Source organism: Carassius carassius, chromosome 1 (genome assembly GCF_963082965.1).
Source record: "Carassius carassius chromosome 1, fCarCar2.1, whole genome shotgun sequence".
In the NCBI taxonomy this organism is placed as follows: Eukaryota; Metazoa; Chordata; class Actinopteri; order Cypriniformes; family Cyprinidae; genus Carassius; species Carassius carassius.
The window spans coordinates 13,501,395-13,511,983 of record NC_081755.1 but is presented as its reverse complement, the minus strand read 5'-3'; positions in this window follow the sequence as shown (position 1 = coordinate 13,511,983).

Below are 10,589 nucleotides of genomic sequence, written 5' to 3'. Positions count from 1 at the left end.
CTTATAAAAGTACCAAAGCATACAGTTATCTACACAATAATAAAATTGGACGAATTCTTTGCCATAAACATCAGCAGTTCACATTACTGAAAGCGGAGGTAGAGCCGAGTCAGGCTATTAATAAACCAAACCACATCGCGTGGGTTATGTTACAAAATAACAGAGTAGTGAAAACAGCTGGATGCTCCTGTGTAGCTGGTCCTGGCAGGTCTTGTAGTCATGCTGCTGCTGTGTTGTGGAAGGTGGGTATTTATAAATACAGCAACACTTCTAATGTAGCTAAACGCAAACCTAACAATACTAGAGGGTAATAATATGGCACCTGCCCACTTCAAGCACTGACTGCGTGATACAATGTAAAGACGTATTTTTAGAGCAGTATTTAACCAATTATACATTTCAGTTATAACTTTTTATAACTGAACTTTTGGCGCAGTGGATAAGACACACGTCTTTGGCGTGAGAGACCCGGGTTCGAATCCACTGTGAGACACCAATGTGTCCCTAAGCAAGACTCTTAATCCCTAGTTGCTCCAGAGGTGTGCGACCTCTGACATATGTGGCAATTGTAAGTCGCTTTGGATAAAAGCGTCAGATAAATGAATAAATCTAAATCTAATCTAAATCTATTGTTTAATAATAAAGTAAACAATATGTTCTGGTTTTTGAAATGTGCAAAATGCAGTGGCCAGTGGTATGACAGGGCTATCTTGCACTGATGAGCAGTGTAGATGGAATGCAGGAACCAGAAGAAACCTTGAACAGAAAAGAATCAGTCAGATGACCTTTAGACGTCACAAAGCTGAGGATGTATATGGTGCCACTTCAACAAGGGAGGGAGAAAGGCTACCATCTACACCAAGCTATGACACACATCAAGACTTCAGGGAGAGAGTCAGTTCTTCAGACACAAAACCACTTTTTGAATTAAAAAACAGTCTTTTTTAAAAATGCTACACTGCCAATGTATCAGTGGAAGGAAATGACACTGAGAGCTTAGAAGTCCACCAGCCACATGGAGATACTTTGACTTGCTGTAAATGTAAAGCATTTTACAGCAAATACATAGAACTGAACTTTGACCAGGCAGCTGAATTGGAGATTCAAACACAAAATCAGAGTTTGTCAGAGGTGTGGCATAATGCAAGACAGCCCAGGATCACTGCTAGTTCAGCTAAAAGTGTACCAGTGCGAGCAACAACAAATCCTGATAAATTCATGAGAGAGCATCTCTTTCCTACCTTTCGAGGTAATGCGGCTACAAAGTATGGAAATGAGAAAGAGGCAATAGCTTGTAGCTTTCTTGTAGAAAAAGGTCTACAGGTCTCCCACTCAGGTATCAGGGTTAGCCTGGCAGAACCATGCTTTCTGCAAGCCCTGATGGCATAATAAATGGTATGGAACTACTGGAAATAAAGTGTCCCGTTCCCAAGAACAACACCGCCTCTCTAGCAGATCATTTCACTATAAATAATAGTGATATCAAAATGGTTGATGGCAAGCCTGAATTACAGAAGAACGGAGTCAGGGGCTTCTACAGTCAGATACAATTAGGCATGTTTTGTACAGGGCTGAGAATGGCAAAACTGTTTGTCTGGTCTCCAAAGGAACACATTCTGATAAATGTACCATACGATGCAGAGTATTTAACAGACCAGGTTACTCGACTAAGAGGCTTTTACTTCTCAGTGATGCTTCTTAGAGTAGTGGATGAATTCACTGCTGGACGATTCAAACTGAATGACAAATACTTACATATAGTCAAAAAAGATTAACCTACTGATGAACAAAGATTAACAGTTTAAAAAAACTGTACAGATGCTGACATGGAGAAAAAGTTTTTATTGTGTCAAGGCAGGTTTTAACATTTTTTTATGTATGTGATATTTTCTTGTTTACAGGGTTTGCACTTAGAAAGTCTTGCGTGTTATTTATTTATATTAGATTAAAGTGTATATATATGTACATAGCACAAGGAAACAGAAAACACACTGAGATGGATTTTTGAGAAGTTAAAATGTCAAGTATTGTTATTAAACACATATATACATATATGTACATGACTAATGCAGCAGTGTGAGCATCAAATGAAAAGTTAATCCAGAAATTAAAATCTTGTCATTATTTTCTCACCGTCATGTCAGTCCAAACTTGTATAGTTTTTTTCTTCTGTTGAACAATGATTTATTTTGGAGAATGTTGGTAACCAGACAGTTGATGGTAACCATTGACTTCATAGTGAAAAAAAAAGACTATGGAAGTCTGATTACTATCAACTGTCTGGTTACCAACATTCTCTAAAATAAATCATGAGAGTTGAAGAAGACAACATTTCATTTTAAAATAACTTAATTATCTGCTTCACTGATTAGATCACCACGAAAAATTCACTAAAGCTGCACATATACGCAGAATTTTATCTATCTTTGGCATAAGGGTGATAGGCAAGGTTTGTGATAACACCTTGTATACTTTCAGTCTCCTAATTGCACGTTCAACATGTATCCTTACATTTGCAATCCTGTGGCTACATGTGACTTTTTCTTCTGTAAGCTGCATTTTGTTGGCAAAGTGAGGAATTATCATATTGACTTTTCTTTCAAACAACAAGTCTCTAATCAAAAAACCCCTGTCCACCATCACTTCATCTCCTGGATGGAGGTATTCGAGAATGCCAGAATCACACGTGATGAATTTGTCACTACAGCGTCCCCCATATGCTGCAGATATAAACATTACTAGACCACATGGTGCAATAGCCACTAAATACTTGATGGTGTTGCAAGCATAGAAGTGGCTGTATGATTCAGACCTTGAGTCTAGGTTCCCTGGTCTTTGGACTTCACTTTCACTGCAGTTAAATACAGGTAACATTTGGATAATGTTGCTTGTATGCCTCTGGTGTTGTGGCCCTGATTGTTTCTTTGGGGAGCCATGGTATCAGTTCCTTCAAGACTGCAGCCATGGTGTCAATCCAAAAAGAAATTATCCTGCTCACTTGACTCACTGATATACGGAATCGAATGGCAAGATCTTCTATCAACAGGTTTAATTTCAGCTTCATTAATGTGAGCAAGATTTGCTGTTCAATTTCAGTCTGGTAAGCCAGATTCTCTTGGGGACGCAGAACAGCTACAAGGGTATGAAATGTGTGAAGAGGGAGCCCAGTTTAGAGATTTGAGTCATAGTCATTCATCAGAGTTAGAGGCTTGAATGTATCGCACTGCGTTGACTGGTTTACATAAGTTATACTGTGTTGTCTCTTAATATAACAATGCTCCTCGAAGATGTGGTCTTCCCACTGTGTTCCAACAGAGGTAAAGGTTTTAGATGTACAGCTGCTGTCATCTACATCTGTTTGCTTGGGACTGGGGACAGATGCAAGACTCTCTTCTACAGGTCTCATCTCATCCATTCCATGTTGCTCTGGGTTAACATCAGCTCCTGTAAATACAGAAAAGGCATTATACAGTGAAGCATCTAAAATCATATCGTTTATTATATGGTACAGGGTGAGTTTCTATTTTTAGAAAATGGTTAATTACAAAAAATGTATTACCTAATTAATTTTAGGATATAAAATGCAGAATTTTGGTTTAGCACTAACACACTTTTTATTGGCATTGTATGAAAGACAAAATGCTGACTTTCCAAATTTTGTAAACCAAAATGAGTTAATGAACAACTACTTTTAGGTATTATTTTGTTAAATGTTGTAATTTGAGCTGCAATATGGTGAACACTCCACTGAAAGAAACCGACACTGACTGACTGATATCAGTGCCTTTGTTTTGTCTCAAGATGCTTACCAGTAATGTAATTTCTAAGGCGCGTTTATAAAAAAAAATAAAAAAAATACTTTAATGTCCTGATTGAACTATGGCCCAGTCCTGGCTTAGTTTAAGCCCTGTGTGTAAAACCAGGCCTTAAGGTCCTATACATTTACAGCTGGTAAAATAATCAGACAAACCACACTCTTCTGCCAAAATATATACAGAATAATTCAATTTATGAGCCGATTCCATAAATATGTTAAATAAACCAGTGTTCATTTGTGATTATCATATTTGATAACACTGAAAATACTGCAACAAAATTTTGTTTTCATAACACATGCATTAATGCTGAATATATATTGAATATTGAATACACTTAAATGATGAATGAAACGCTTGTCTCTCAAAGGTGTTTAAGTACACATCATGAGAACTTGGTCGTCTAGACATACTAAAATTATTGTATCATAAGCTGCATTTAATTGTGCAGTCCTAATAGCACGTTAGCCGTGTAAATAACGTTAGTAAATATTCTCACCTTCGTCCGACCACGTTCGTCATCTTCTCTTCTTACTTAATGGATGATCATATCCAAGCCAAAGTTCAGGATATGGATTTTCTGTTGTTGGTTGTCTGTCCACAAAGTGGAATGAGCATACATGGACGTTACGAGGCGGGCATTTCAAATTAAGTGCTGCGAGCCATTGTCTTTTACCGTCGTCGTCGGATGGCATCTTGTGCAATTTAAATGGTCTTTGGCATTTACATTCTGCTCTTATTGTTGGCTTGTGATCATAACACTCTTGATCAAGAAGATTTTTGAGCTTCCTGTAGCTGTTGTGACAGCCTTTAGCAGCACAAAACTTCCCAGAGCCTCCGCGATTCGCCATTACAATAACTTGACAGTTACTAAACGGAAGTTCGAAGCATCCTACAGGAAGTCACTCGCCGCTATGGCGCCCTCCATGGAGAAGCTAAGAAAAAGGTCTATAGATCACCTGTAGAGTATTTATGTTCCAGTATTATGTTCCTTTTATGTTACAGTATTATGTTCCCTTTTTTTCTCAGAGGAAGATATCAAGAGGAAATTTAAAAAAAAATTTGCGGGAGCATATAATCGTTCTGAAGAGCAATAAATCGGGGGCAGGAGCTGAAGAGGTTTACAACCCCAAGTGGAAGTATTATTACATCTTGTCCTTTCTCCGTGATCACTGCACCCATGAAGAAAGTTTTGACAATTTGTTAACAGTTTTGGCTGCTCCCTCAACATCACATCTTCTCCTTCCACTTCCACTTCCACATTCACAGCTACAACTCCACCTCAACCCCAACGCCACAAGACTGTGTCGGAGCCCAAAAAGAAAAAAAATGGATAACGCTACAGAGGCCATGCAGTATGCTATGGGTTTCCTGAAAAGAAAGGCCTCCTAACCACACACTGGCTTTTTACAGTACTAAGAAAGTTGCCTAAAAAGCCTGCCAGACAACAAGGCGAAGTGTCACGATATGCACACACAAACAGGTGATCCAAAAGCAGTGTTTATTTGCACGGCACCATAGCCATGCTGATGAGACAGAAGACCACCAGTGCGGCGCAGAGGACCACCACAGCCGATCCAACGAGACAGAAGCCCACCAGGGTGGAGCAGAGGACCACCACAGCCGAGCTGACGAGACAGAAGCCCACCAGGGCGGAGCAGAGGACCACCACAGCCGTGCGGACGAGACAAATGCCTTGTTTCCTGTGGTCCTCTGAGACAAGGTCTTTACAGGGGATCTGTATCTGGGGCTTTAGTTGTCCTGGTCTCCGCTGTCTTTCAGGGATGTAGAGGTCCTATCTGCTCTGGATACGTACTGGATCCGGGTGACTGCAGTGACCCTCTGATCTGGATACAGACTGGATCTGGTAGCTACGGTGACCTCGGAATAAGAGAGAAACAGACTAATATTAGCATTCTTCTAATGATGTAGCAAGTACATCGGGTGTTATGGGAAGTGTTACTGGTTCCGGTTTATCTAATTAATGCAGCCTAAAAATCCTTTAACGGATTTGGATATTACAAGCATATTAGTATGTTATGTGTATGCCAGGTTAAAGAGATAGGGCTTTAATCTAGATTTAAACTGCAAGAGTGTGTCTGCCTCCCGAACAATGTTAGGTAGGTTATTCCAGAGTTTAGGCGCCAAAAAGGGAAAAGAATCTGCTGCCCGCAGTTGATTTTGATATTCTAGGTATTATCAAATTGCCTGAGTTTTGAGAACGTAGCGGACGTGGAGGATTATAATGTAACAGGAGCTCATTCAAATACTGAGGTGCTAAACCATTCAGGGCTTTATAAGTAATAAGCAATATTATAAAATCTATACGATGTTTGATAGGGAGCCAGTGCAGTGTTGACAGGACCGGGCTAATATGGTCATACTTCCTGGTTCTAGTAAGAACTCTTGCTGCTGCATTTTGGACTAGCTGTAGTTTGTTTACTGCTCTTACTATTTAAACTGAACAGAGATGACATCACTGAATTCAATGATGAACTGCCTTTAACTGTCATTTTGCATTATTGACACTGTTTTGCTAATGAATGTTGTTCAGTTGCTTTGACGCAATGTATTTTGTTTAAAGCGCTATATAAATAAAGGTGACGACTTGACTTGACTAAGCGTGCAGAACCACCCAATAAAGCATTACAATAATCTAACCTTGAGGTCATAAATGCATGGATTAACATTTCTGCATTTAACATTGAGAGGAAAGCCCGTAATTTACATATATTTACATTAGATGGAAAAATGCAGTTTTACAAATGCTAGAAATGTGGCTTTCTAAGGAAAGATTGCTATCAAATAGCACACCTAGGTTCCTAACGGATGACGAAGAATTTACAGAGCAGCTATCAAGTCTTAGACAGTGTTTTATGTTAATACATGCAGAGTTTTTAGGTCCTATAATTAACACCCCTGTTTTTTTTTCAGAATTTAGCAGTAAGAAATTGCTCGTCATCCAGTTTTTATTATCGACTATGCATTCCATTAGTTTTTAAAATTGGTGTGTTTCACCAGCCGGGAAGAAATATAGAGCTGAGTATCATCAGCATAACAGTGAAAGCTAACACCATGTTTCCTGATGATATCTCCCAAGGGTAACATATAAAGCATGAAGAGTAGCGGCCCTAGTACTGAGCCTTGAGGTACTCCATACTGCACTTGTGATCAATATGATACCTCTTCATTCACTGCTACGAATTGATGGCGGTCATATAAGTATGATTTAAACCATGCTAATGCACTTCCATTAATGCCAACAAAGCGTTCAAGTCTATGCAAAGGCATGTTGTGTATAACAAATGCACTAAATGTTGCATATCAATATGCAAGATCTGGTCACTAAAACTACTGCCACTTATTCCATTTCATATCAATGTACAGGTCAATGTGCAGTACTGCCAATGCCCACTTTACTCAGATTATCTTATGTGCAATATTATGACTTGTGGTATAGACTTTTATAATTATACTGCATGTCTATGGTCGTATTTATTGTCTGTGGTAATATGTTTGTTTTCTAACATCAGTCAGGAACAGTGCTCTTAATTTCATTGTGTGCAGAAAAATAGGCTACAATGACAATAAAGACTTTCAATTCAATAAAATTAAATTAAATGCTTTATTGAGACATTTTAAACAGAAAGCCCAAAAAGCAAACATCGTCTAATTGCAAATACAATAAGCAGAAATTTTTTTGATAAAATATGGTATGAGATCTAGTAAAACCCACCACCTTTGTAAGTTTTGCTTGCATATGAAAGCTGAGTTCAAGCCCTTACTAAAACTGTTTTGTCCATTGAAAGTAACAAATGTTATGGCTATCTGAAGTTGGTTTTCAAGGAATGGAATTTTCAGGAATGGAATTTTGCGAAAAACCAAAGTGAGGCAATGAAAGTATCAACAGTCAAGTATCAGTCAGTTGTTGTGGTAAAAGACTTATTTTAGTCACTATATATGATGTAAAATATACAAAATTACCCATTGGAACATACAAACATTTGATCATTAAAGGTCCCATGACATAGAGCCCTGCACGGGCCTCAAATCTAGGCCCGAGCCCAGCCCTGGCCCGAGACGCTCAGGCCCTAGCCCGACAGCTCATCAGAATTATCAGCCCGAGTCCGACACGAGCCTGTGTTTTTATTTATTTATTTTATTACACAGCAGAAGCCTGCCCTGTTTGCAACAATTAAAAAAGGGGTCAGTTTTGTGTTATGTTTCTTTTCATTTCTTTATCAAGTTAATTTAGAAAAATGTTTGGAGTATTTTTTTTTTAGATGAAGATTTACGTTAATCAGCCGAGCCGACAGCGAGTAGCCTAGAACATATTTAATCAATTAAGCCTCTCAAATTAACGCTAATACTTTACTTGGCTACTGTGACGAGTGGGGCGGGGCCGAGGGACGTGGGAGCGAGGCTGTTGGAGTGATTGGAGATGAGCTACACCTGTTCGACCCACCGGTCTCGAGGCCCACGGAGGGGATGGAAGGATATAAAACTGGAGCGACGACAGTGAAGGACGAGAGAGGACCAGGCCTGGGCTTTTAGTTGTGTTTTGGTTTTTATTTGAGCGCACCAGTCGTCCGTGAGGGGCTGGTGCGCTGTTTTGTGTTTATTTTGTAATTAAAGTTTCATTTTGATTGTCCGCCGGTTCCCGCCTCCTTCTTCCGGATGAATATGAAGGTTTTTATTATTACAGCTTCAATAAAATCCATAGATATAAAACAGTTCAAGCATATCACACAGACAGTTAGTTTAATATATGTTTATTTATTAAACCACAGTGAGTAAAATAAAAAAAATGAAATACTGAGGCAGGGTCGCAACAGCACTCGCAAACAAAATGAGAAATAGCCTTCAATCTAAACAAATTAAATTAATTAAAAACAAACTTGCAGGTTATCTTACCTCAAAAATGCACCACAGAACATGTCCATTCTTTTTTCCATTAGTTTCCAACAGTTAAACGAAAATAAAGTCCAGTCAAATGAAAAGTCTCTTACAGAGCATCGTGGAGAAAAAGAATAGCATCCAGAGTGGAAGGTTTTAACCCAGTCCTCCTCTCTTCCATCACTCTTCCCGCTTCGCTAAAGACACGTTCGCTGCTGCTGCTGGCGGGACACTAAACACAGAGCGAGCAAATCTTGACAGTTGCGGTAGCAGGGTCTCGTGCTGTTTCCACCATAGCAGCACATCTCGTCCATCACCTTCCATGTTGTGACTGAGGTGCATGTATTGCTGTACTTCATCGTTGTCATCCTCGTCCTGCTCCACAATGTTTTCAAACTCGGCCAGCGCTCTCTTCTTTGCTGCGCGGCCCGCAACAACAGGTGCAGACATAGAAATGCTCGCCGCTGCATGAATCATCATTTTATAATTATTAGTTGGCCAACTAGGCTATGATTAATACATTAATTTAGAGGCCTATAATAGCTACTACTACAATAAGTGGATATAAGTGAAGCATAATCGTGGGTCGCGCTGACGGAAAAGCGTGCGTGCGTGCGTGAGACTGTCATGTCAGTATGTCAGTGTAATTATAACTGGTTGAATTATCAGATTATGAAAGTTATGAGGTTATGAAATGTCTATGTTTGTTTTTCTATCGTCGACGTCAACTCTTTTTTTTTTTATTAATGTCTAAAAATATAAATAGAAGGATAACCCAAAAAAGGCCCGAGGCCCGGCCCGCATGTGAGCTATAACGTGAAAATTGGCCCGAAGCCCGGCCCTAGGGGCATAAATAAGTCGGGGCCCGTCGGGCTCGGGCTGAAATGCAGGGCTTTACCATGACATTTTTAACATTAATATGCGTTCCCATAGCCTGTATATGGTCCCACAGTGGCTAGAAATTTCGATAGGTGTAAACCAAGCCCTGAGTGACCTGCTCTGCCTTTCAGAAAATGAGAGCTCAGACGGGCTGGTCTGGAATCTTCCCCTTATGTCGTCATAAGCAGAAAGGTTACCTCCCCTTTCTTTGTTTTGCCTGCCCAGAGAATTTGGAGAAAAGGGATTCGGTTTATTTTTTACATTTAATTCAGTCGCAATATCAGCACAGGCATCACCAACAGACTTTTAGGATATGGATTTGACACTACCGCCATAAACAGTGAGTAAAACAGTGTTCATTTATGCCTGATCTGTGATCAGTGATTTCTGATGTGTAGCTTATTATTCAAGATCACACAGACTTTCTTTCCCAATCGTTTAATACTGTTTATGCATCAGTGACTCAAGCCAGTGACTAAACAATCAACTTCACATTGTTTCTCTTAGTAGCATAGCATGAAACAAATCTGTTATTTAAATTGTGATTAAACTACAGAGAGCGATCAAAGAAGCTCCCTTTATATTGTTCGGAGCTGTCAATCACACATCGCGAGTATATCTGCACACTTGCCCAAACTGCCGTTATAATGAACGATGCTGTTATGTGTCACGATCATCAGCTGAAGTGCTCATGTACTCCTACAGAGGGCACTCCACTCAGGACTCCAGCATCTTGTATTTCCATTCCCAACTCCATTTCCCATAATCCCATGCTTAGGGCTAATCATAACCAGGTGTTCCCCATTACCATTCCCCTATATAAACTGTGTTTGGACTTTCAATTACTGCAAAGTCTTGTTTAGTTCTGTCTGGCATTTCCGAGCGTTTTCCCTGTGTTTGTTCTTTCCGTGTTTGACTTTGGATTGTGTATACGGACTTTGAATCTCTGCCACCTGCCCCGACCTTTGTCTGGTACTGTTACTGATTTTGGATGTCCCC